Raw genomic sequence first — 27071 nt, 5'->3', positions numbered from 1 at the left:
CACTGCAGCCTCAACTTCCCAGGCTCAGGTGATCCTCCTGTCTCAGCTTCTCAAGTAGCTGGAACTGTAGGCACACACCACCACGCCTGGCTAGCTTTTGTATTTTTGTAGAGATGCAGTTTCACCATGTTGTCCAGGGTGGTCTTGAACTCCTGGGATCAAGCGATCTGCCCACCATGGCCTCCCAAAGTGCTGGGATTATAGGCATGAGCCACCATGCCTGTCCAACAGTTTGGTTTCATATGTTTTAGGGAGGCAGGAATTGCAGATAAAATCATATCAATACATGGAAGGTATACATTGGTTTGGCCTGAAAAGGGGGGACATCTCAGAACTGTGGATTACAAGTCATAAGTGGGTTTTAGGGATGCTTTAGTTGGTAGTTGGTTGGAAGAGTTGAGCTTCATCTAAAGACTTGAAGTCAGTAGAAAGGAATGCTTAAGTTCTGATAAGGCGGGAGGTGGTCTGCTGTCAGTCATGTGATGCCTTATGAGAGTCAGGTTGGAAAGTAAGTCACATTATCCTGAGTTAATAAAAAACCCATTTAAAAGAAGATTTTATGGTTTGTAGGACGTGACTTAACCTCTACCTTACAATGGACTTAGGCCCTGTTTATAATTTAGTATCTTACTGCCACAGTGTTTTGTCAATCTTATATTTTTTCTTTCCTTTCCCCTCAAATTCAAACAAGTGGCAGTAATGATTTTTTTTTTTAATATGGAGTCTTACTGTGTCACGCAGGCTGGAGTACAGTGGTGCGACTTCAGATGAAATGATTGTCCTGCCTCAGCCTCCCGAGTTCAAACGATTGTCCTATCTCAGCCCGCTGAGAAGCTGGGATCACAGGCATGTGCCACCTCACCTGGCTAATTTTTGTATTTTTAGTAGAGACAGGGTTTCACCATGTTGGCCAGGCTGGTCTTGAACTCCTGGCCTCAAGTGATCCACTTGCCTCGGCCTCCCAAAGTGCTAGGATTACAGGCATGGGCCACTGTGCCTGACCAGTGATCTATATTTTAAACTTAATACTGGTCAGTTGTGCCTAAACTCCAAAAGCGAGGTGGTACAATGGGGTGAGTCCAACCTCCCTTCTCATCATGGCCGAGATCTTGGTCTTTCAGGTTTCACTGGGGTCTCCTTGGCCAAGAGCGGGTCCATTCCATCAGCTGGGGGGCTTAGGGTTTTATTTTTAGTCAACGGTACTAGTATATAAAAGTATTCCTTACCTTTGTGTATGTAATTAAACACAAGCCTTGAAAAAAATGACAGAACCTGATTTCTAAAAATATGTCAGGCAGATTTTACATTTTACTTTGTTTCTTTCCCTCGTTTACTTTTTTCTTTCTCCCTTCCTGTCATTGTGCATAGATTTTACATTTTACATTTGCAAAACCATACTAGAAGATACGGCTCCTTTCCAATGCAATGTCTCTGGGTAGGCAGAGGAATGGCTAATCACCTCTTGTCTTTGCTCTGCACATAGGAATATAAGCTCCTAATGAACATTATCAATCAGTGTGCAATTCAGTGGACTTTAGTTTTGGGAGCTAGACTTGGATTGCAGACCTCAAGTTACAATTGGCACATCCTTGTTTGTGGGAGGTCAGCAAAGCAATTGAAACCACCTTTGCAAAACTTGTAAATGAGGAAATTATGATAGTGAAAGAGATCACACCCAACTGACTCCATCTTGCTTCTAGCCTTTAAGCTGTCCTTGTTCATTCCTGGGCATATGTCAAACTAACCTTGGGAAGTAATTTATAGTTTGACTCTGAAACACAATTGATAATAGCCCTTTCCCAACAGTTATGAAGTGTCCAAAGGTTTCCTTGTGTTTCTATTTCACTCTCTGCTAAGTGAACATGGATTTAAGTCACAGCCTAAGATTTTACTTATTTGAAGACACTACTGACACAAGGCTGAACACAGCAATGAGTGGTAAAATAGACAATCTGGCTGGGTGAAGTGGCTCACGCCTGTACTCCCAGCACTTTGGGAGGCCGAGCTGGGTGGATCACAAAGTCAGAAGTTTGAGAGCAGCCTGGCCAACATGGTGAAATCTCCATATCTACTAAAAATACAAAAATTAGCCAGGCATGGTGGTGCACACCTGTAATCCCAGCTACTCTGGAGGCTGAGGCAGGAGAATCACTTGAACTGAGGAGTGCAGAGGTCTGCACTCCTGCCTGGGTGACAGAGCAAGACTCCATCTCAAAAAAATAAAATAAAATATACAGTCCATCTCCAGAGATTTTGGAAGCATGGACCATTTTGTTGGACAATGCAGGTGTCCTACTGGAGTAATCAGCAATACAAGACCTATCCCAGCCCCCTTCCAAATGAAGTGATTTGCATTAACACAAGCCCAGGAAACATTTGTCTTTAATCAAACCTGGGGCAAGTCACTACTCTTGGGATTCAAGTGTGCAGTAAATGTGTAGACACTGGCACCTGAATCAGTGTCTGTTGTCCATGCCCACAGCATCCCCATAAGACCAACCCCAGCAAACAGGAAGGTCTCCTGCACAGATTTCTCTACCTTTCATTTACAATATGCAATCTGGAATTCCCATTGTCAAAGACAATCCTGTTGGGAAATACTTTCTGCTTGAGCTTATTACCTTGAGGCCTCTGAGTGGGAGAGCAAATGTAATGGAAGACTCCTCTGGAACCTAGACTTTGTGTTTAAATCCCCTCAGTGCCTGTGGTGGTGCATTTATTCCTTGAGGTCAGTCACATTTCTCAGTGGCTCTGAGAGTTGCACAGGAACTGTACACTACAAGTGCTCATCATTCTCCTTCTAGGTGCTCTGGTGCCTGATCAACTCAAACGCCTCTCTCTTTGACCTGCGTGTATCAGCCAGGGCTGTTAACGGACAGGGTGTTTTGTAGTTCATTAACCTGATAATCACCAGTCTCAGGTTTGAGGATGAGTCAGACACATGGATTTCCAGGCAAAGAAGGGATCATCTGGACTCTAAACATCACTGGTTTCCTGCGTGGAGACAGTAAAAGGAGGGTAGGAAAGTCTGACATGGCAGGCATCTCTCATCCACTCACAGCATCTTCCTAGATGTATCCTCCTGAGCTATCCCCTAGTCTTGGAATTTAATGCCATTCGGCACCAAGCCTGCCCTGGTTCAGCGTTTCCATCCACCTGTGAGGGATTCCCCAGCCCCCCACCCCCATTAAGGACCCCATTATTGTAAGTTACAATAAAAATTACTAAAAAAGGAGAGCAGGGAGTAGCAGACACACAAAACACAAAGCCAAATGTTTATTACACCCAATAGACATAAAATTACTCTATCGAATTACTGTAAAAGGTTTTAAATGCCAAGTCAATTTTAAAATATCTATTTCACTACTGACAGCCAAGCCTATAACTTGCTTCAGCCCATAGGTCTGAGTAGCCTGGGACTGCAGGCCAAAGCACTGGCCTCAGAAGGCTAAATAGGCTATTGGACTTGACATTCCGTGATAATTCATACAACCCTCTGCAAAACTTCCCCATCTCCAATCCCTCAAAGCTCTTCTTCACTGCTCTCCTGGGCATACCCTTACCATCTTCTGTTACTATGGGTCTGTCCTCATAGTGGACTAACATTCTTGAAGCTAGGGACTGTGATCTTCTTCACCTTTAGATTCAGTGCCTAACTATATCTGGTACTCAGTTTTTGTTCAACAACAACAAAAAAAATCTGTAAGCTAAGGATACCAGTAGTGCTTTGGTTTCATTTTTATTTGCTTTTTTTTGTTGGTTTATTATTTTTAAAGTCAAGTTTCTTTACCTCAACCTAGAAAATAAGAGATAATTTACACACTGTACTAACATTATTTTACTCGCAAACCAACCTCTCCAATTGAGTTCAAATTCAAGTATTCTTGACTCAAGTCGTTTCTACTATTCCAGTTGTATTTCACAAAACATGTAAATAATACGGACATGTCAAGCCATAATCAGGTTTATATGGGGTAAACTAACACCTGCAAAGAAGAGAAAGGGTTTTCTGGACTATGACATACCACAGAAAGGCTTAACATTTGATACATTTTCGTGGTACTAATTTTATAACTTTGGGAAACATCTGTTCATGTAAAGCCCAGCAAGGGCTAGTCATCAAGTGCTAGCATGGGAGGGCAGATGGTGAGGGGTTAAGTGATGTAGTCATTTGAAAATGTCTATAAATTTTCCCTTCAAGAAGTGGAGCTTAATTCTCCTTACCCTTGAATATAGGCTAGACTTAGTGACTCCCCACTAACTGAATAAGGCAAAAATGAGCATGTCACTTCCACGGGGAGGCCATTGAAAGGCACTGTGGTTTCCTTCTTGCTTTTGCACTCGGGGGAAAGCCAGCCACCATGCTTTCTATGGAAAGGCCCTCAAGGAGAGGAGCCGGGGCCTCTGCCCTCAAGGAGAGGAACTGGGGCCTCTGCCTAACAGCCAGGTCAGTAAGCAGAAAAGTCAGCCCCAGTCAAAGTGTCAGATGACTGCAGCCCCAACCAGTATCTTGCTTGCAACCTTATACCACACCCTTTGCCAGAACCATCAGCTAAGCCACTCCCAAATTCCTGATCCAGAGAACTGTAAGATAAATGTTTGCTCTTTTAAGACACTACGTTTTGGGATAGTTTAGCATATAGTAGATAACTAGTATCGATGGTGAGCCTTTGGGGGGTTTATGTGAATTCATCATGCCTTGGGAAAAGCAGGGTAAAGTTGAGGAAAGAAAAGGGGTAAAAATGACTGAAAGAGTAGATGCTGACTTGTTCAACAAGTGCTTAAAACTAGAGTGAAGTGAGCTCTGTGAATAAATGAGAATGACCATTAAACTTCATAGCCATTCTACTAGTTCTTTTTATCAATTAAAGATAGTACGAAAGGAGAAAAAAGCTCCAAAATTGTTAACAGCAACTTTATTGTTTCACTGGTGCAAAAAAATCATAATCGTGATGCATTTCCTGTTGAACATACAATGAAGGTGATACATAAATTATATAGATCACAAATTTTATTTTATACTATTTAAAACACAATTATTTTGATAAATATGTCCAGAGTACAACATAGATTCTTAATGGATGGCTGAGTCCAAATATGCAAAATATAGCTTCTGGTTTTGACCATGGTGCTTTAAAATTCTCAAACATGCATTAATATATTCTAGTTTTAGGGAAAATCTTACACATGGCCTTCTCTTGCAATTTAGGGAAAAATCTAAGCTGAATTTCACCTACAGTATTCCTTTCTTCTAAATTAATCTCAAATTGGACTAGAGAACAAAAGAGACAGACACTTCTGGGATAGTACTCCCCAGTAATGAAGAAAATACACAATCAACAATGAAACAAAACAAAAGGAGAGCTTCATTAGTAGCCAAGATAAGTGCTTGTGGGTTTTTGTGTGGGATTTTTTTTTTTTCACAGATCACAGGAATTTTAAATAGCAGATCAGTCATGCTACTTGGGGTGATCAGAAAGACTTGAAAACTTACCAAGTGAATAATTTTATTAAGGTCCTGAAGGTGAGTGTCCGGAGGTGCTGGGTAAAACACATCACAGGTAAGAAACGGGAAACCTACCTCAGCATTTCTGAAAGGCACAATCTATGGAAGGGAAACCTAGCATAATAAAACCCTCACTGGATGTACATGGAAAGGAGTATGGTGAGCTGTTTCCTTTTTAAAGGATGAGACCTTCATAAATTGGCCCCTTGGATTCTGGTGATTCCCACCGCAAGCGCAAATGCTCCAGTGTGTTATGAAAATGTTTGTTAATCTGCTCTGTTTCTTCACTGGATTCAAGATTCGGGAGGTCTTCTCGAATCTTTTGGATGAGCTGGTTTAAAACCTGAATTGTTACCTACAAAAGAATATGTACAAATTCATGATCAAGCACGTACCACAAAAAATGAAAGGCAATTTAATAAAACTGTTTTGAGGAGCTTCTGTTACACTCATCAGTTACTTGAGTAATTATGAAAAAAGAAAGATGGGGATACAATTCCTAGTTTGAACAATTACTGACTATCAAAAAAAAAAAAAAAAAAACCCTTTAAAACAAGCAAAATTGGCCCGGCACAGTGGCTTATCCCTGTACTCCCAGCACTTTGAGATGGGAGGCTGAGGCGGGCAGATCACTTGAAGTCGGGAGTTTTGAGACCAGCCTGGCCAACATGGTGGAACCCCATCTCTATTAAAAATACAAAAATTAGCTGGGCGTGGTACCGGACATCTATAATACCAGCTATTCAGGAGGCTGAGGCATGAGAATTGCTTGAACCTGGGAGGCAGAGGTTGCAATGAGCTGAGATTTTGCCACTGCACTCCAGCCTGGGTGACAGAGCGAGACTGTCAAAAAAAGAAAAACAAGCAAAAATTTATTTAACTTACAAATCTTGACTGAAACTGTATTGCTAAAAGGATACTGCATTTAGGAATTATTATTATTACTATTATTTTTTCTTTGAGATGGAGTTTCACTCTTGTTGCCCAGGCAGGAGTACAATGGCACAGTCTTGGCTCACTGCAGCCTCCACCTCTTGGGTTCAGGCAATTCTCCTGCCTTAGCCTTCCAAGTAGCTGGGATTACAGGTGCCTGCCACCACGCCTGGCTAATTTCTGTATTTTTGGTAGAGATGGGGTTTCACAATGTTGGCCAGGTTGTTTTCGAACTCCTTACCTCAGGTGATCTTCCTGCCTTGGCCTCCCAAAGTGCTGGGATTACAGGTGTGAGCCACCGTGCCCAGCCTAGGAATTATCTTAAACTAGAACATTATGACAAATTAGCCTATTATTTGACATCTGTAAATTATTTTATATTTTTCAAATGAACAGTGATTAAAGTATCAGAATGATAAATTTTTGTACATATCAAATCTCCTAAGAGTAGAAAGGGAAAATATTAGTTTATTAACAACACTTTACTAATTCGCTTACCACATCATTTTCCTTTTCATAAAAATAGATGTATCTCTTCAGAATTTCTATGAAACGCTGGCACTTGTAGAGAGGGGTCCATGCACTGATCTGCTATTTTTAGAGCTTTCTTTAGGCACTCCATTACCCTCTTGCCTCCGTGAAGCTAAAATAAAAAGGTAGGGAGACAGTGAAGAGATTAATAAAACGTCCCGTTTTCATACAAAGAAACACAACACTACCGTGCTCTTCCGTGTTTTTTTATTTTTATTTTTTTAATTCTATTTTCTTTTTCTTTTATTTTATTTTATTATACTTTAAGTTTTAGGGTACATGCGCACAACGTGTTTTAAAGGGACACAACAAATTTAAATCCTTTTCATTCTCTTTCTTCTTCTGTTTTGAAGTATACAGCTTTATTTTTTTAAAAACAGGTAGTGGTTTGAACTTGCCATGTTACAATACCCTCAAAGCAGAGGCTTCACTACAGGATGAGACTCTCTTTTATCACAAAACAAAGCAATTTTGTTCATCAGATTTCCAAGCACTGCAAATATTTCACCTCCAGAACACAAGGCCATGGCAACCGATCCCTGTTATTGATCCTGTCTGCTATCATGCAGTCACGAATGACCTTACCTCCTCCCCATGTTTGTCCGTGTTTCTGCCAGACCAGAAGAGATGTGCACAGGTGCTCACAGCTTGGCTCTGATCAGGTTTCTTCAGAAGTTTGGATGCAGCAATGGCACACTGAGTCCTCAGAGTTTCATGATTCTCTTCACTGAAGCACTTTATCCTTTCCAAAGGGCCAGTGATCAAGGTGATGGCAGCTAGCTGTGCTTTGGAATCACTGACTTCATCTTCATACAGAGAAAAGGCCTAGTGAACACAAAGCAGAAAGGACTTTCAAGGACCAACCATCCTCTAGTTGAGCATTTCCCAAAGTACTTCTCACCAAACCTCCATCCTGTGAGACTTCTGCAGCCTTCATATCAGAACATGCTGCACACTCTCTTGACAGCCACAGGACACAGCTGAGATGGTAAAAACGCTAAAAAGTTGCAATAAATGAACTTCTTTCCACTTTGTTTAACCCAGGGTTCCCAAACTGAATTGACAAAGGAACCATGTTCCGTGAAACATTTTTACAATGAGCCACTTGGAAATCTTAGACTTCATCAGCAAATGATCAACACTAGTCAATTATGACAATAATATTAAGAGGTTCTATGATGGTGGGAAGGTGGTAGTTATGTATTCAGTAAAAGAAGAGTTGATGTGACAACGCAGAAAGAACAGATCATCACCTGGAACATGAATTCATATGCGACTGTTTCATGATTTTCAAAACCAATTTCCCCAGCAGCTAGTGCTCCTTGAAGAAAAAGTCTTAAGGGCAATTCTGCCAGCTGTGCTTTGATCACAGCACTGATAGTCTGGTGGGCAAATGAAAAAATCTTCTGGCATTTCTTTTCCCATTTGTCATCCTAAAACAAGAAAAAACATTTTAAGTTACCTTAAGTTCAAAATTAACTTGTTCCAGGATATCCATTTTATTTAAAACTTTTAATAGAACAAAATAGTGAACACAGTAAGTTGAACTCACAGTTTTCCTGTCATTTTCCTTCTCTGTTTCAGTTATAGGGCACACAAGTAAATCAAGCAGAATGTCTTCTCAAAACATCATTTGAGGTTAAATTGCCTTTGCAATGTTAATGTATTTGATATTTGTTTTTTCTTTTATTTTCTTTCTTTCTTTCTTTTTTTTTGAGACAGAGTTTTGCTGTTGTTGCCCAGGCTGGAGTGCAGTGGTGCAATCTTGGCTCACTGCAACCTCCGCCTTCTGGGTTCAAGTGATTGTTCTGCCTCAGCCTCCTAAGGAGCTGGGATTACAGGCACCCACCACCACGCCCAGCTAATATTTGTATTTTTAGTAGAGGCAGGGTTTCACCACACTGGCCAGGCTGCTAACTCCTAATTTCAAGTGATCTGCCCACCTCAGCCTCCCAAAGTGCTGGGATCACAGGCGTGAGCCATCACACCTGACCTGTTTTTTCTTTTCTTTTTTTTTTTTTTTAAAAAAAGCTCTGTTACCTAGGCTGGAGTGCAGTGGTGTGACCACAGCTCATTGCAGCCTTGAACTCCTGGGTTCAAGTGATGCTCACACCTCAGACTCCCGAATAGCTAGGACTACAGGCTCGCATCACCACACTCAGCTAATTTTTATTTTTTATTTTTTGTAGAGACAGCATCTCATTCTGTTGCTCAGGCTGATCTTGAACTACTGGCCCTGAGAAAACCTCCTGCCCCAGCCTCCCAAAGTGTTGGGATTACAGGCATGAGCTATCACACCTGGCTGATATTTGTTTTTTCTGATTTGTAAGTAACATTCCCAAATTGGAGGAAATTAGAAAAATACATAAAATCATCCACACATCATCCCTAAATCTACCACCCAGGGATAAGCATTGGTAAGATTCTGATGCTAAACGTCTTCCTTTCTTTTCTTCTAGGTAAATGTAATGTAACTGGAATTCGTGTGTGTGTGTGTGTGTGTTTCTCTTTGGCGTGATCTCAGCTCACTGCCACCTCTGCCTGCTGGGTTCAAGCCATTCTTCTAACTCAGCCTCCTGAGTAGCTGGGATTACAAGCGTGCCACCACACCCCGCTAATTTTTGTATTTTTAGTAGAGAAGGCATTTCACCTTATTGGCCAGGCTAGTCTTGAACTACTGACCTCAAGTGATCCACCTGCCTCGGCCTCCCAAAATGCTAGGATTACTGGCATGAGCCACCGCATCTAACCCTTATTTTCTTACTTGAGAGTTAAATAAAATTGATTCACACTTCAAGTAATTTGTATGTAATTTTTCTCTTCTTTTTTTTTTTTTTTTGAGACGAAGTTTCACTCTGGTTGCCCAGGCTGGAGTGCGATGACACGATCTCAGCTCACTGCAACCTCCGCCTCCCAGGTTCAAGCAATTCTCCTGCCTCAGCCTTCCAAATAGCTGGGATTACAGGCATGCGCCACCACGCCCAGCTAATTTTGTATTTTTAGTAGGGACGGGGTTTCTCCATGTTGGTCAGGCTGGTCTCAAACTCCCAACCTCAGGTTATCCGCCTGCCTCGGCCTCCCAAAGGGCTGGGAATTCAGGCGTGAGCCACCGTGCCCAGCTCTAATTTTTCTTTCACTTATTTTGTCCTAACAATTTTCCCAATACTAATTTGAAATCATTTTAATGCCTAGAAAATATTACGGAAACTGGCTATGGCATAATTTATTTAACTATTCCCTTTTAGAAATAATCAGTAATATTACAATGAATGTTCTATACACACCAAGTTTTAGTGAGACCCTAATTATTCCCTTAGTATAAATTCTTGGAATTCCACTTGGAAGTAAAATTATTGGATATTTTAACACTCTACTTACATACTGCCAACTTCCTAGAAATATTATAGTAATTCACACTGCCAACATTATTAGATGAGAATGAATTTTCATCACACCATCGCCATTGCTGAGCTTGTTTTTCTTTTTTCTCTTTGCCAATTTGATTTCTTAAAAGGTTCGCTGTTGTAATTACAAGTGAGGTTAAATATTTTATCATGATTGACTATCCAAATTTCTTCTTGTTAAAGCAATCAGTTCTTTTCATTTTTAAAAGATGGCTGGGCATGGCGGCTCATGAATCCCAACATTTTGGGAAGCCAAGGAGGCAGAAGGATTGCTTAAGCCCAAGAGTTTCAGACCAGCCTGGGCAACATGGTGAAACCTTGTCCCTACAAAAAATAAAAAATTAGCCATTGTGGTGGCACATGCTTGTAGTCCCAGCTACTCAGGACGCTGAAGTGAGAGGATCGCTTGAGTCTAAGAGTTCAAAGCTGCAGTGAGCTGTAATCATACCACTCTATCCTAGTCTGGGTGACAAAGACCTTGACTCAAAAAAATAAAAAATAAGTGACGGTGACAGTCATAGACCTTGGCACAGTGTATGGCAACACAGCAAGTAATGGTAGTAAATAAGTAAAGGCTAGTTACTTTTATTTATTTACCCTAAATCATTTTTATTCCCAGAATTTTTCATCTTATAACTGAATGTTTGTGTTCTTTGGCAACTACTGTTCTAGTCTTTGCTTATACAAGTTCAATTTTTTTTTTTTTTGAGGCAGAGTTTCACTCTTGTTGCCCAGGCTGGGGTGCAATGGTGCGATCTTGGCTCACTGTAACCTCTGCCTCCCAGGTTCAAGCAATTTGCCTGCCTCAGCCGCCTGAGTAGCTGGGATTACAGACGTGCACCACCACACCCAGCTAATTTTGTATTTTTAGTAGAGACGGGGTTTCTCCATGTTGAGGCTGGTCTCGAACTCCTGACCTCAGGTGATCTGCCTGCCTCAGCCTCCCAAAGTGCTGGGATTACAGGTGTGAGCCACCGCGCCCGGCCGAGTTCAGCCATTTTTTGGTGACTGGGCCTCCCTCTGTCGCCCAGGCTGGAGCACAAAAGCACAATCATAACTCATTGCAGCCTCCAACTCCTGGGCTCAAGCTGTCCTCCTGCCTTAACCTCTTTTTTTTTGAGACAGAGTCTCACTTTGTCACCCAGGCTGGAGTGCAGTGGTGATCTCAGCTTACTGCAACCTCTGCCTCCTGGGTTCAAGTGATTCTCCTGTCTCAGCTTCCCAAGTAGCTGGGATTACAGGCATGTGCCCCCACGCCTGGTTAATTTTTGTAGTTTTAGTAGGGACGGGATTTCACTATGTTAGTCAGGCTGGTCTCAAACTCCTGATCTTAGATGATCTGCCCACCTCAGCCTCCCAAAGTGCTAGGATTACATGTGTGAGCCACCATGCCAGGCCCTGCCCTAGCCTCTTGAGTAGGTAGGACTACAAGCATGCACCACCACACCTGGCTAATTTTTTAATTTTTTTTTTTTTATACAGAGCTCTTGTTGCCCAGGCTGAAGTGCAATGGTGCAATCTCAGCTCACTGCAACCTCTGCCTCCCAGGTTCAAGTGATTCTCCTGCCTCAGCCTCCCAAGTAGCTGGGACTACAGGCATGCACCACCATGCCTAGCTAATTTTGTATTTTTAGTAGAGACGGGGTTTCTCCGTGTTGGTCAGGCTGGTCTTCAACTCCCGACCTCAGGTAATCTACCTGCCTCTGCCTCCCAAAGTGCTGGGATTACAGGTATGAGCCACTGCGCCCCACCTTTTTTTAATTATTATTATTTATTTATTTATTTATTTATTTTTTAGACGGAGTCTTGCTCTGTTGCCCAGGCTGGAGTGCAGTGGCGCAATCTCAGCTCACTGCAAGCTCTGCCTCCCGGGTTCACGCCATTTTCCTGCCTCAGCCTCCTGAGTATCTGGGACTACAGGTGCCTGCCACCACGCCCGGCTAATTTTTGTCTTTTTAGCAGAGATGGGGTTTCACCGTGTTAGCCAGGATGGTCTCGATCTCCTGACCTTGTGATCTGCCCACCTTGGCCTCCCAAAGTGCTGGGATTACAGGTGTGAGCCACTGCACCCGGCCTTATTTTTTAATGGAGATTGGGTCTTGCAATGTTACCGAGGCTGGATGAATTCAACTTAAAAAACAATTCTACATATAAATGAAGTCATGCAGTATTTGCCTTTCTGTGTTTGGCTTATTTCACTTAGAATAATGTCCTCCAGATTAATCCCTGTTGTCATAAATGGCAAGATTTTCTCCATTTCTATAGCTGAATATTATTCTACTATGTAGAGAATATGTGTGTAGATACATAAATATATACATATATATATACACCTATATATACATACACACACACATATACACAACACAATGTCTTTATTCATTTATTGATGGACACTAAGGTTGTTTTTGTATCTCAGCCAACATGAATAATGCTGCAATAAACATGGGAGTCCAGGTATCTCTTTGAGATACTGATTTCCTTTCCTCTGAATACGTAACCAGATGTGGGACTGCAGGGTCACATGGTAGTTCTAGTTTCAGTTTTTTGAGGAACCTCCATACCTTTTTCCATAACGGCTATACTAATTTATATTCTCACCAATAATACACAGGGTTCCCGTTTCTCTACATCCTTGCCAACACTTGATTTTCTGTCTTTTTGACAACAGTTATTCTGACAGATGTGAGGTAATATCTCATAGTGGTTTTGATTTGCATTTTCCTGATAAATGATGTTGAACATCTGTTCATATACCAGTTGGCCACCTGTATGCCTTCTTTGGAAAAATGTCTATTCAGATCCATTGCTCATTTTTAAATCAAGTTATTCATTTTCTTGTTATTGAGTTGCATTCCACATATGTTTTGGATATTGACCACTTTTCAGATGTATAGTTTGCAGATATTCTCCCCCATTCCATTGGCTGTCTCTTCACTCTGCTGATTGTTTCCTTTGTTGTTCAGAAGCTTCTTAGTTTAATAGAGTCCCACTTGATTATTTTTGCTTTGGTTGCCTAGGTTTTTGGTTTCATATCCAAAAAATCACTGACCAATGACAAGGAGGTTTTTCCCTATGTTTTCTTCTAGCAGCTTTATGGTTTCAGGTCTTTAATCCATTTTGAGTTCATTATTATATATGGTATAAGATGAGAGTCCAAGTCCATTCTTTTGCATGTGGATATCCAACTTTCCCAATACTATTTATTGAAGAGACCATCCTTTTCCCCATTGTGTATTCTTGGTATCCTTATCAAATATTAGTTTATTGCACGTTTGGGTTTATTTCTAGACTCTCTATTCTGTTCCATTGGTCTATGTGTCTGTTTTTATGCCAGTACCGTATTTCCATACTGTTTTAATTACTATGGCTTTGTAACGTAGGCTGGCTGCTAGTTTTATTGTTATATTCATAAATTCCTACCCATAAATGCGGGTAAAGAGTGAAAGATAAGCTGGCCTAATAAAAATTGGCCAAAAGCTTCTGTTTCATGCTGGTAGGTCTACTGAATGCATCTTTTTTTCTTTATTATGAGAAAATTAAGTCCCTACTGAGGCTGGGTGCAGTGGCTCACACCTACAATCCTAGCACTTTAGGAGGCTGAGGCAGGAGGATCACTTGAGGCCACAAGTTCGATTCCAGCTGGTCAACATGGCAAGACCCTGTCTCTAATAAAAATACAAAAATTAGCTGGGTGTGGTGGTGCACACCTGTAATCCCAACTACTTAGGAGGCTGACACACAAGAATCACTTGAACCCAGGAGGTGGAGGTTGCAATGAGCCAAGACTGAGCCACTGCACTCCAGCCTGGGCGAGAGAATGAGACCCTATCTCAAAACAAACAAACAAACAAAATTAAGTTACTGAGGTTGTTCCTTGACATAAACCTGACTGTCCAACTTTCAGGTACATGAGCTTGAGGTATTTTCTTCAAAACTACACCATGAAGACTCAAGCCATGATTCTAGCTTGAGGAAGAAAAAAGCTCATAAAAAGTTGCCCACAACTCATGATATTTTTCAATTATATGCCTTTAGAGAGAAATGACTGCAATGCTAGGCCCTCTCCTTAGGTTTTAAAGCTTACCTGAATTAGAACTTAGGAAAGAGTTTCAGCATAAATTCACACTGCTTTAATCTTGCATTTTTAAGTGCTTTTTAGGTGATCCCTCAGTTAGTATGTGATCCACCAACGTCACCATTAGGAACACTTAGCACAGGATAAGTAACAAATAGAGAGTTGCTGAAACTGGGATTTTATTATACCACTGTCTGTTTTCGTATGTTTGAAATGTTTTATAATATAAAACAAACACACACACACTCTCAGAGTGAGGAAAAAGGAAAAAAAGTACCTAAATACTTAAAAGTAAACTCACCACTTTAGAATTCTCTTTGTATTGAAAAGCCAGCTGGTAAGCTGCAAATACCGAAGGCGGCAGTGTGAATCGAATCCACAGATTTCCACCAGCTCCAAAATGTTTTCATGCTGTGTTCAAAATCTGACCCAAAAGCAGTAAAGAAAAAAAAATTTCCAAACTATGATTAATCATTTGTGAAATAAATGTGGGCTTTAATCATCATTGCTAACATTTTGTGAATATATACAATGTACCATACTTTCAGGTAGGCAATTTACGTATTTCTTATCTCCTCAAGTTGTCACAACAACCCAGAGACAGATACAATCCCATTTCACAAACGGGGAAGCCTGAGTTTCAGAGATGTTGTATAACCTTCCTAAGGTAGCGAGTTAGAAGCAAATATATATTTAAATATATTTTCATACACACATGTGCAAAGTATGTTGCATTGATAAAGAATGTAGGCTCTGGCCAGGTGTGGTGACTCACATCTGTAATCCCAGCACTTTGGGAGGCCGAAGGTGGACAGATCAGTTGAGGTCAGCAGTTTCAGACCAGCCTGGCCAACATAGGGAAACCCTGTCTCTACTAAAAATACAAAAATTAGCTGTGCATGGTGGTGCACACCTCTAATCTCAGCTACTCAGGAGCCTGAGGCAGGAGAATTGCTTGAACCCAGGAGACGGAAGCTGCAGTAAGCTGGGATCATGCCACTGCACTCCAGCCTGGGTGACAGAGCAAGATTCCATCTGAAAAAAAAGAAAAAAGAAAAAGGAAAAGAAAAGAAAGGAAAGGAAAAGAAAAGAAAGAAAAAGAAAAGAAAAGAAGGCTGTGAAGATAGACTCACAGACTCACATTTAAAAGTAGATGCTAATACTTACTACATGTGTGGCCTTGGGCAAATTATTTACCTTCTCTTAGCCAGAAGTTTCTGTAAACTCCTCGGGTTGTTGAGATGATCAAGTGACACATGTGAAGTCTCACCACTACTTAGCACAAGGCATACAACTATATGCATATTACTGGTACATCATACCTCCTCATTCAAAAAAATATTAAGACCGTTTAAATCAAAGAAAATGCTAATAAACTTTAAAAGAGCCACTTGTGAAATATTCCATGAATTCTGTGTTTTTCTTGGATGTTTTTCTAAAATGTCACAATGTATAGCAAATTCAGACAAATTACAAGAAAAACACAGAGTTCATAAAAAATTTTTAATATGTGTGACACAATGACATCCAGGTTTTGTGAAATTCTCTGATGTGGTAGATGAATAAGAGAATGCATTTCCCCTAGGGGCAGTCAGAGCTAATGACCCTATCAGTAAACATCTCTATACATGGGAATAACCAATCAGCTGCATGCAGAAGGCTTACTTTCTTTTCTTTCTTTCTTTCTTTTTTTTTTTTTTTTTTGAGACAGAGTTTCACTCTTGTTGCCCAGGCTGGAGTGCAATGGTGTGATATCCACTCACTGCAACCTCCACCTCCCAGGTTCAAGTGATTCTCCTGCCTCAGTCTCCTGAGAAGCTGGGATTACAGGCGCCCACTACCATGCCTGGCTAATTTTTTGCATTTTTAGTAGAGATGGGGTTTCACCATGTTGGCCACACTGGTCTCAAACTCCTGATCTCCGGTGATCCACCCACCTTGGCCTCCCAAAGTGCTGGGATTATAGGCGTGAGCCACCACACCTACCCAAAAGGCATACTTCGTAACTACTACATTTGGTATGCAATAGAAAATGAAAACACACAGACACACACAATCTCACACAGAAACATAAGGGAATCATTTAAAATAATCAGACAGTCACTCTGTACAGATCACATAGCTCACAGAGTACAATACCACAGTCCTGGAATGTCTGTCACTAAGCTAAGACAAAGACCATCACACTACCAACAGAAGTCAGCCTCTTATTTCACACTGATTATGAAGAAGCACAGGAATGTCAACTACAATGAAGAAGGTCAACAGAAGGAGATGAGACAGGACATTCTCAAGCAAATGTCTTTTTCATCATAGCAGCCTAACAGCTTAATGCATCCAAGAATAGTTAAACTACTTTGCCCAAACAATAATTAAGCAGCCAACCGTGCTAACCCTTCACTAAAATAAATTATCTAGTATCAGTCACTGATACCCCTACTCAGGCAACACGTTTTATCCATTTCACAAAGATTCCCTGTGGACTAATAATAAAGAGAGAATCTCATGTGATTGTTCTTTATCAGAAAAAAAAAGTTAAGAAAAAGGCAAAATGAATTTTTTAAATCTTTCATCAAAAAACAAAAACTTGCATTTTCAATGTGACAAATGTAACTTATACTTGCAAATTTGGAAAAGTAAAATTAAACATAAGAATTGTATTTCGTGTAAAGTTTATTATAAGCAATACACAGTTCAGAAAAAAAATGAACATGGAATAATTATGGGCACTCAAGTAAAAGAAGATCAACTTTTTTGTAATTTCAGATAGCCTTCAAAAGAAATCAAAGCAAATGAATTGTTACTGACATGCTTCAGAAGTTTACAAACAATTATGTGTTTATATATAAAGTAAGAGCCCATGGATGTCATGAATCTTTTTTTTTTTTTCTTTTTTGAGATGGAGTCTCGCTCTGTTGCCCAGGCTGGAGTGCAGTGGCACAATCTCGGCTCACTGCAACCTCCACCTCCCGGGTTCAAGTGAATCTTTAATTCAGTTGCCCTTCAAAACCATCTAAGATCAGAAGGTGAATTAAACCATTTTAAGCACTTCAACATGTGATTTCACTAGGAGCTGATACAGGGTTATAGTAAGAGTAAACTCATACCAAGTACTGCTGGTCAGGGTCCTCAGAGCGCAGCAGATGAATGAAGGGCCCACATGGCTCTGCTCATCAGCAAAGTCTTCTGGATCAGGGTCTTCTACAGGTTGATCTGGCTTATCTTGAATCAACGTGGATACCAAATTCATTATGGAATCCACCTGTATCATGTGAGGCACAAGAAACCCAATGACGTGAAACCATTGGCATATAAAGCCACTGTCAAAAGCGTTTCCAGTTATAAAATTACAATACAGTATCAACAAGATATTCCTTTTTTTTTGGTTAGAAAGTCGATACACATGTACGTCATACACACACAAACAGAAAAAAGTCTGGAAAGATATGCAAAAAATGTTAATTAGCAGTGGTTATTATCTATCTGGTGGAATTATAAATGTTTTATAATTCTTTATACATCTCCAATTTTCTAATTTATATAATGAATGAGTTACTTGTAAATTTTCTTTAGTATTGAATTACCCTCCCCTCCCATCTCAGGTATCTAGGTCCAAAGTCTAAAATTGTAACACTGTTTCCCTAAAATAGCACGTAGGTATTCTCTTACCTGGTCTTGAGAGACAATTTCTGTGTTATAATTCAGAACATTACTAAGCACATAACAACTCATGCACTTTCTGGACTCATAGTCAAAGTACTCAAAGAGTAGGTGAAAATGTTTTAATTTCAAGACTGTTAAAATATTTTTGTAAGTGTCAACTGATATTTTCAAAAGTCTGGTGAGTTCCTTTGAAACTGCACTACTGGTAGCAATACTACAAAAAGAAAAACAGAAGTCTTAATGAAGAAAATTAACTTTCTATATACACAAATAGCACTTATTTCATAAGAATTTGAAATTTTTCGTTACATATTAAAGTAAATGGGTCAAGTGAATCATACCACCAGAAGACTAAAACGACCTCCTTTCTTTTTTTCTTTTTTTTTTTTTTTGAGACAGAATCTCGCTCTGTCGCCCAGGCTGAGTGCAATGGCGCATCTCCGCTCACTGCAAGCTATGCCTTCCGGGTTCACGCCATTCTCCTGCCTCAGCCTCCCACGTAGCTGGGACTACAGGCGCCCGCCACCACGTCCAACTAAATTTTGTATTTTTTTAGTAGACACGGGGTTTCACCATGTTACCCAGGGTGTTCTCGATCTCCTGACCTCATGATCCACCCGCCTCGGCCTCTTAAAGTGCTGGGATTACAGGCCTGAGCCACCGTGCCTGGCCAACAACCTCCTTTCAAGAGGATAAAAATGCTTATCTAAACACAAACATATATTCATCTATTATTTTTCTGTTGATCCAAAACCAGACACAGTTTCCAACTCATGAACAGATGGTATAGCTGGAGTTAAGATGACTGTCTAGAATTTGATGACATTTCTTAAGGGAAGTATTTTAAGCGGTAGTTTGGTTCCCAGGGAGCAGCCGACAAGTATTGTATATTCACGATGAAAACAAGTAGGGAAAAGATCCATGCAAAATCAGTAATTTGACACAATAGAAAAATATATAAACTGTTTCTTCTGCGTCAGATGTTGGTGATTAAGGAAAAGCAGGCTGACTGACTTTTAGGTAGTCATTAGTAAAAGCATTCTGTAGATATTGAGGCGTATTGGGACATTTATTACAACCTCTTTAGAGATTGTTATTTCTAATTATTTTATCTATTTTTACTTTAAAGTTCACTTGGGTGGAAATACATAGATACATCATTTAGTTTTTTAATTTAAATTTTTTAATTTTTAATTTTATTTTTATTAGAGATGGGGTCTTGCTATGCTGCCCAGGCTGTTCTCAAACTGCTGGGCTCAAGTGATTCTCCCAACTCAGCCTCCTGAATAGCTGGGATTACAGGTGCAAGCCACCACACCTGGCACATCATTTAATTTTCTCTCACACTTATTCCATATCTGGACTTGTTTTCGGTTCACACACACACGAAACCGAAAATGAACAAAAGAAAAAGGGTAATGCAAAGGGGAGAAAAAAGAAGAAATTTTCTTGATGCGTGTAAACCACTGGAAGGGAGATAGAAAGGAGGACGATTACATGAGGTAAAATTCTGAAGAATATGGGCGTGGGAGGCGGGCCTGGCTTAACCCAAATCCGGAGCAATGGGGAATGGGGCAGGAAGGGAACTGCTGGGGAAGGTAACAGGATCAGAACTGCCCACAGTGGCCACTAGAGGACGCCATAGGTCTCGGACAGAACAGCTGAGGCGGCTTCAAGTTGGAAACAGTACTGTTGATAGTTCTTTGAAGGTATCCAAATCAAAGCTCAAAATAGAAACGATATTTAAACCAATTTAATTCTGCACCTTAAATATAAATACGCCTCTCATTTGTCACCATGTACTCATTCGCAGGAAAACACCTCTTATGGAAATAAATACTGTCTGACAAAGTTTCCTTACCAGTTTAAGAACAAGCAACTCATACAAACAAACTCATTTCATACTCAATACAGCAAGCTTGTCCAACCTGCAGCCCACAGGCTGCATGCAGCCCAGGATGGCTTTGAATGCGGCCCAACACAAATTTGTAAACTTTCTTAAAAGATTATAAGTTTTTTGCGATTTTTTAAAGCTCACCAGCTATTGTTAGTGTTAGTGCATTTTATGTGTGGCGCAAGAAAATGCTTCTTCCAATGCGGCCCAGGGAAGCCAAAAGATTGGATGCCCCTGATACACAGAAAGGGATCCAAATTGGAGAGACTGGTCCCTGAAGACTGCCTGTGGTCCATAGGTACCACAATTTCATTAATATACACAACCAAGTAATTGGTCACCACTTTCTGCCCCTAGTAGTGCTAACCATGACAATCTTAATGCATGATTAAAACAAGACAAATGCCAGCAGTTCAAAAAACAATTGAGAAAGAAAAGCAAATCTAGGACAAAAATGTCTTTATGAGGATTTTTACAAAAGTGTAACTTAAGGCTCAAGGTTGAGCTTATTGAATATCTCTGCTGTTGTTTCTAGAAGTTTATCAACATAGTCCACACGATCAGGTTAACATTTCATGGCAAGATTAATGAGAGAGACTTGTAAAGATACAACAACAACAGACATACACCCAAAAAAAAGCTGCTCTAATGAAAGGACTAAGCAACTTAGAAAGACTTAGAAAGACAGAAAACTTTTAGATAATAAGAACTCTATTCCAGGTAAACACCACAGAATAAAACAGCAGCCCAAATCTCACCCATGCCAGCAAAGGTCAAGAGAAAAACCTAAACTTTCGCTCCCTCAGATTAACACCAACTCTTTATTAGCAAAGAAAATACACTTTTTTACATCAAAAAACAGTAGCACTTGGTATACAAATAAAAGATGAAAATATCTGAATCTTGCCATATTCGGCCAGTAAGAAAATTGCAATGTTTAACAAAAACTCGGTTTTCAATGGCCCATTAATAACAGAATAATTAAACAACCATAAAAATTAAGCCTATATACATATTGGAAATACATTTCAATTTACACATAACATTAAACAAACTTGGATGAAAAAAATTACTTATTGGCTAAAAAACTCTGCTACCTATTAAAATTATGTATTATTGCTTAAAGAGTACCTACAGAATTCTCACTTTCATAATTCTTTGCAGAAGAAGTGGAAATCCATAGCCCAGAGACCCTTTTTAAAAATGAGCCAGTGATAACCACAATCTATTTATAATTCATATAAGATTTCACTCATTTTATAAATTTTCCCAAGCATTATAATTAGGCGGCATCATGCTTTCCATATTACTTACATCTACAGAATTTTTCCAGCAAAAGTTTTCATAGGACTTTTAAAGTAGTTATTAAAATTTAGAACTGTATGTATTTTCCAAACTACCAGGATTTCAATCCAGTGTGTATTTTTATATTTATGAGGTCAGTCCATGGTGTATGCCTTGTGTCCTTGAATTAATATGTGAGAAATGAAGAGAGTCCTGTATTTGGCACATTCACAAAGTTATTCTCCCGAACAGGTAATTTTATGCCACCAAATACAAATGGAAAAAACTAAAGGCCTTACCACATTTTGTACATTTATAAAGCTTTCCTTCAGTGTGAGTACGTTCAAATTTTCAAAGAGAATGAAAAATGCCAGAAGGCTTTATTACATTTCTTACAGTCTTAGGGTTTTCCCCTAGTTTGGTTCATTTCATGTCATAGAAGAAAACTGGGAAAATCAAATACTTTGCCACATTACTCACATTTATAGAGTTTCTCTCCAGTATGTGATCTTTCATGTTTTTGACAGAAACTGTAATGACTAAAACCTTTATCACATTTTTTTACATTCATAAGACTTTTGTCCAGTTTGAGTTTTTTAATGTCTTTGAAGAAAATAAGAACATCTGAAGCCTTTACTGCAATCCTTACATACTTATGTTTTCTGTGCAGTATGAATTTATTTACGTTTATGAAGAGAACTGGAAATAGTGAACGCTTTCTCACATTTCTTACATGCATAGAGTTTCTCACCAGCATGAGTTATTTCATGATAAAGAAAGTTACTAGAATAACTGCAGGCTTTCCCACCTTCTTTACATTTATAGGATTTCTCTCCAGTATGAGTTATTTCATGGTCACGAAGGTGGCAGAACTGACTGAAGGCTTTACCATACTCCTTACATTCACAGGGTTTCTCTCCAGTGTGAGTTCTTTCATGTATGTGACAGGACGTGGAAAAACTGGAGGTTTCATTACATTGTTTACATTTCTAGGGTTTTTCTCCAGTGTGCCTTCCTTGATGTATTTGAAATGAACTGGGGAAATCAGAGACATTTCCACAAACTGTAAAACTATATTGTTCATTTCCAGTGTGCATTCCCATGTCTCTTCAAACTCTTGTGAGAGAAATGAAGGTTTTCGACACTGTTTACATTCATATGGTTTTTCTCCATATTCCTGACACTCATATGTTCCAGAGTGAGACATGATGTGCCTATGAAGTGGGGAATGGCATATGAAGAATTTTCCACACACTGCATTCACATGTTTTTACTCCAATGACAACTGTCTTGCTCAGATGAAGATTTCAAATTTGGTTAAAGGTTTCTCCACATTGCCTTCCTGCCTTACTTTCATGCAGTGTCTCTACCATATAACTTCTACAAAAAATGACAAGCTCATCGTTAACAGTTGGTTTACTGTAATTTTATTAAGAGGTTTTGAACTTACCTTGGTTGCTATGGCTATTAGGAAATGTAGAGGTTTTGTACCTTGACAAAAGTAAAGGTTTTGTGTTTAAAAGTGAATGGATTGATTACCCATCCACACAGCTCCTTCCCCCGTAGCAATGATCAAAACAGTAATATTCATATTTGCAGTTTCTTAGTACTTGATATAGGTTGGATATTTGTCTCCTCCAAATCTCATGTTGAAATTTGATCTCCAGTGTTGGAGGTAAAACCTGGTGGGAGGTGCTTGGCTAGATCCCTAATTAATCGTACCCTTGCAGTAATGAATGACTTCTCACTCTATTCATTGCTGTTAAATGTGATTGCTAAAATGTCTGACATCTTCTTTTCCTCTCTCTTGCTTCTTCTCTCACCATGTGACGTGTCAGCTCTCCTTTCCTTTCCACCATGATTGGAAATTCCCTGAGGCTCTCACCAGAAGCAGATGCTAGCGCCACGATTTTTGTACAGCCTGCAGAACTATAAGTCAAATAAACTTCTTTTTGTTATAAATTACCGAGCCTCAGGTATTCCTTTATAGCAATGCAAATGAAATAACAAAGCACTGTTTCCAAGTAAACTATTTTGCAAACAGTGAATATCTACATTACATTAGAGTATATAGGTTTGGTTAAAAACTTTCTAAATATAAATAAATTTGAAGTCGTGCTCATTTAATTTGTTTGCTTGTTTTAGAAATATTATGACATGCTAAGACTGCCGCAAAGAATATTACCTCCTCTTAAGTGGAAATTATCTTAGATTTCTCCAAGATTTTCTGTACTAATCTTCAGTGTTCTGATTTTCCTATTTGTTTCCTAAAATGTAGACCCCAAAAACACTACAAATTATTAGACATTATTTTTAAAAATTAGATTATAAGTGCTATGATGTAGATTTAGTTTTTACTCAACAAAATGTATGTTGAAATTTGATCAACAATATGGCAATGTTGGGAGGTGTTTGGGTTATGGGCACAGATCCCTCATTAATAGATTAATAGCCACCATTGGGAGTACATAATTTACTGCTCCTGCAAGACTGTATTAGTTACCAGAGAGTTGGTTATAAAAAAAACAAGTTTCGCTCCCTAGACTCATTCTCACTCTCTCACTATGTGATTTCTTTGCATATGCCCACTTCCCATCTCCTTTCTCTCATGACCTGAAGTAGCATCAGGCCCTTACCAGCTGAATCTACCCAATCTTGGACTTTCCAACCATGAGCTAATATAACATTCTACTCTTTGTAAGTTACCGAGTGCCATGTATTTTGTTATAGAAACAGAAAACAGAATTAAACACAAGATTCATTTTACACTGTGGCCATGCCAGATTATTCACCAAAATATTACCTTTCCACATTCTAAATCATGGAACAACATTGAAAACCATGAAACACTTATCCTCTAATTGACAAAGTAAAGAAATCTTGTTATTTTTACCTATGGAAGTCAGGTTCCTGAAGATTTCCTGCATTACACCTCTACAGAGCACCTTCTGGGAAGAAGGCAGCAAATTCTACTTCTAAGTGAAGTTGACAGCCACATCCTCAGATGCAACTTAGTCCTAAAACATCATCCCACGTTTATGTAGACAATTGGTGAGAATGATTGCACTGAAAATCTATAGTCAATTCACAAGACGTTCACCTGATTCTGTGCTGCCCAAACATTTATTCCAGGATTTAGTAGACAGAACTGTTATTCTCTGTCCACAAATACTTCCTCCCACACAGCAGTCCTGATGCTAAAATTGAACTATCCAGCAGGCAAAGGCAGAGTAGCCTTTTGGTTGTTGGGCCCAGGGAGTAAGATGTGCTACTAGGTCACTTCTACTTTCTCCTTGTTCAGTGTATTGCTAGTACCTGTCATAACAATGTCCTACTACATGATGTGCATATAAAAGTTAATTTTAGCCATCCTAAGACAAATTATCCTTAGAAAGGCCTGCTCATAATGTTTCACCTTTGCTGGTATCAAAGAACTTAGATTTGGGGAGGGATCCCAACAACCTATGTGATAGGAGTAGCTCAGTGTGGCTAAAAAGTTTATCTAAACAATATGGCATTGCTGAACTCCTGTATTGCTTCTGAAAGTCTATTATTTTAATTCATTATCACAGCACTGCCTAGGGGATCATCCTCCAAAAAGTACCCTGAGCCCTGAGTATCTAATGAACTTCCCTCGTAGACAATATTTCACAACTATGTTGTCACAACTTGTTCATTGGGAAAGTGTGTCCCTCCCCTGTGGTTACATGAAGAGAAAACATTTGATAGCTTGTAAAATGTATACTCCAGAACAAATTTAATTGAGAAATAAATAAGACTAAAAATATTTAAGAATTACAACAGAAAAAGTTTAAAAATTCTATTAGCAACTGTCAAAGCAGAATGAGTAAGTGGAAACGTAGCACATGTTCTTAAAAATAACCCATATCACCTGGATGTCACCTCTTACAAATGAAGTCCTAAAATTCAGAAATCCCCAAAACGGGCTTTTTAGTAGTTAACAAAAACTACTTTTCAAAATGTATAAAAATAATAAATGTCTAATACAGTTTCAAAGTCTTCTGAACAAAAATGTAATAGCTTGCCAAATATCCATAAAGTATTCTCAAATATAATATTTAAAACAGTGTAGTATTAGCAGAGATGTAAACAAATAGGCCATGAGAAAGAAAAAAATATCTTTAATGAGCTGGAGTTTATATGGAAAGTTGACTAATGACAGAGGAAACACTATAAAATAGTGTAGAAAATCTCAAGCACTTTAAAATGTGAATCAAATTTAATTGGTATTTAATCGGTAAAATGCATTCATTCCTCTCTATTCTATGGATAATAATTGATTGTATATTCAAATGTGCAAAATACAACTGGCAAACTTGCAGAAGACAAAGAATAGGCAGTTTTTGATGTAAGGAAAAGAGACAACAAGAAACCAACGAGTTCAAATATATTAAAATTAGAGAATTAAAAGACAAAAAACTGACACACTAATCTGCAATACATACAATATTAAAAAAATTAATGTGCACAGTAAAAATAAATGAATAAATAATTTACCATATATGAAAGAGGATTCTTCTCCTTGGCAATAGAATACTCAAATAAAATATAATATAGATAATATTTAACATTTATTACAAAGGGAAAGATTAGTCAGCTAGAGAATTCTAAGTGTTGATGACCACACCTAACAAATAATTATGCATGAATAAAGGAAGAGCCTGTGGATACCCTCTATTGCTATTTATTGTGATTTGGAATTTACCACAATCTGCAGTCTAGTAATTTTTCTATACTGTCCAGAAAATTGATTGTGCATTTACATTTGGAGACTGAAGAAAATGATAGGAGTAATATTTCTTTCCAAGAGCAAACAGTTGACTTGAAAAAGCCCACTGAAGTGGACAAGTGGATAGCACATAGCCTTAGACACTAGTGTGTGTAAAACAAATTGAGGCAAGGAAACCACTGATAAACATTTTCATTTTAATCCATTAATATTCATAGCATAAATAATACATGTTTAAGGCGGTGAATTTGATGGTTGCCCTGATTTTATCATTACACAATGTATGCATATATGGAAATTTTACATTGTACACCATAAATATGTAAATTACTATTTGTCAATCAAAAATAAAATAAAACTGAAAAAAGGCACCAAAATAATAAAAATAATAGAATTATATACTGGGACAAAAATAAATAAATTAAACCTGATTGAATGTTGGAACCTCCAGCTACCACTTTTTCTTCCCTCACCCTCTACATTTCACATACTTTGACTATCCTTAGGAAGTACAGTTGCCTTTCCTTGGAATCATTAGTAAAGATTAAGGAGACGCTTGCCTTGGCTGCTTAAGCATGTATGTTATAACACCCAGAGAATAATGAAAACACTGTTCAAATTTATGGTGTGAAGGAAAATAAATAATCTGAATTATTTTCAATTAACTCAGTGTTGAAGCCCTATTTCTTCTGTCTCCCATATGTGAGGTAAAAATTATGAGGAATTTATTAGTATTAAAAGTATCATTTAAGGAGGAAGAAAATAGAGATCTCTGTGCACTTGAATGATAACTCACACATATTTCAGGCTTAGAATGTAAGGAGATGGAGGTGGAATAATGTCTTTATTTTAGGCAGGAGCCTCTGAGAATAAATGCAATGGGTTAATAAGGCAAGAGAGCCTCTGGAGGCTACTTTCTTTTCCCTTGCCTCAGAATGGGCTGTGACTCATCACTCAGGGCTTCTTCCGTCACATGCCCTCTCTCTTTGCAATTGATGTCACAAAGTTCTGCTGACACTCTCTGTGAC

General features: G+C 38.9%; 1 pseudogene; it reads right to left on the bottom strand.

Annotated features, from left to right (window-relative positions):
* Nucleotides 1-5490: 5490 nt before the first annotated feature.
* LOC129050756 (vacuolar protein sorting-associated protein 35-like) lies at nt 5491-22500 on the bottom strand (annotated as a pseudogene).
* Between the last annotated feature and the right edge of the window lie 4571 nt (nt 22501-27071).

The sequence above is a fragment of the Pongo abelii genome, chromosome 18 (genome assembly GCF_028885655.2).
Source record: "Pongo abelii isolate AG06213 chromosome 18, NHGRI_mPonAbe1-v2.0_pri, whole genome shotgun sequence".
NCBI lineage: Eukaryota > Metazoa > Chordata > Mammalia > Primates > Hominidae > Pongo > Pongo abelii.
This window is presented reverse-complemented; position numbering and strand designations above follow the sequence as displayed.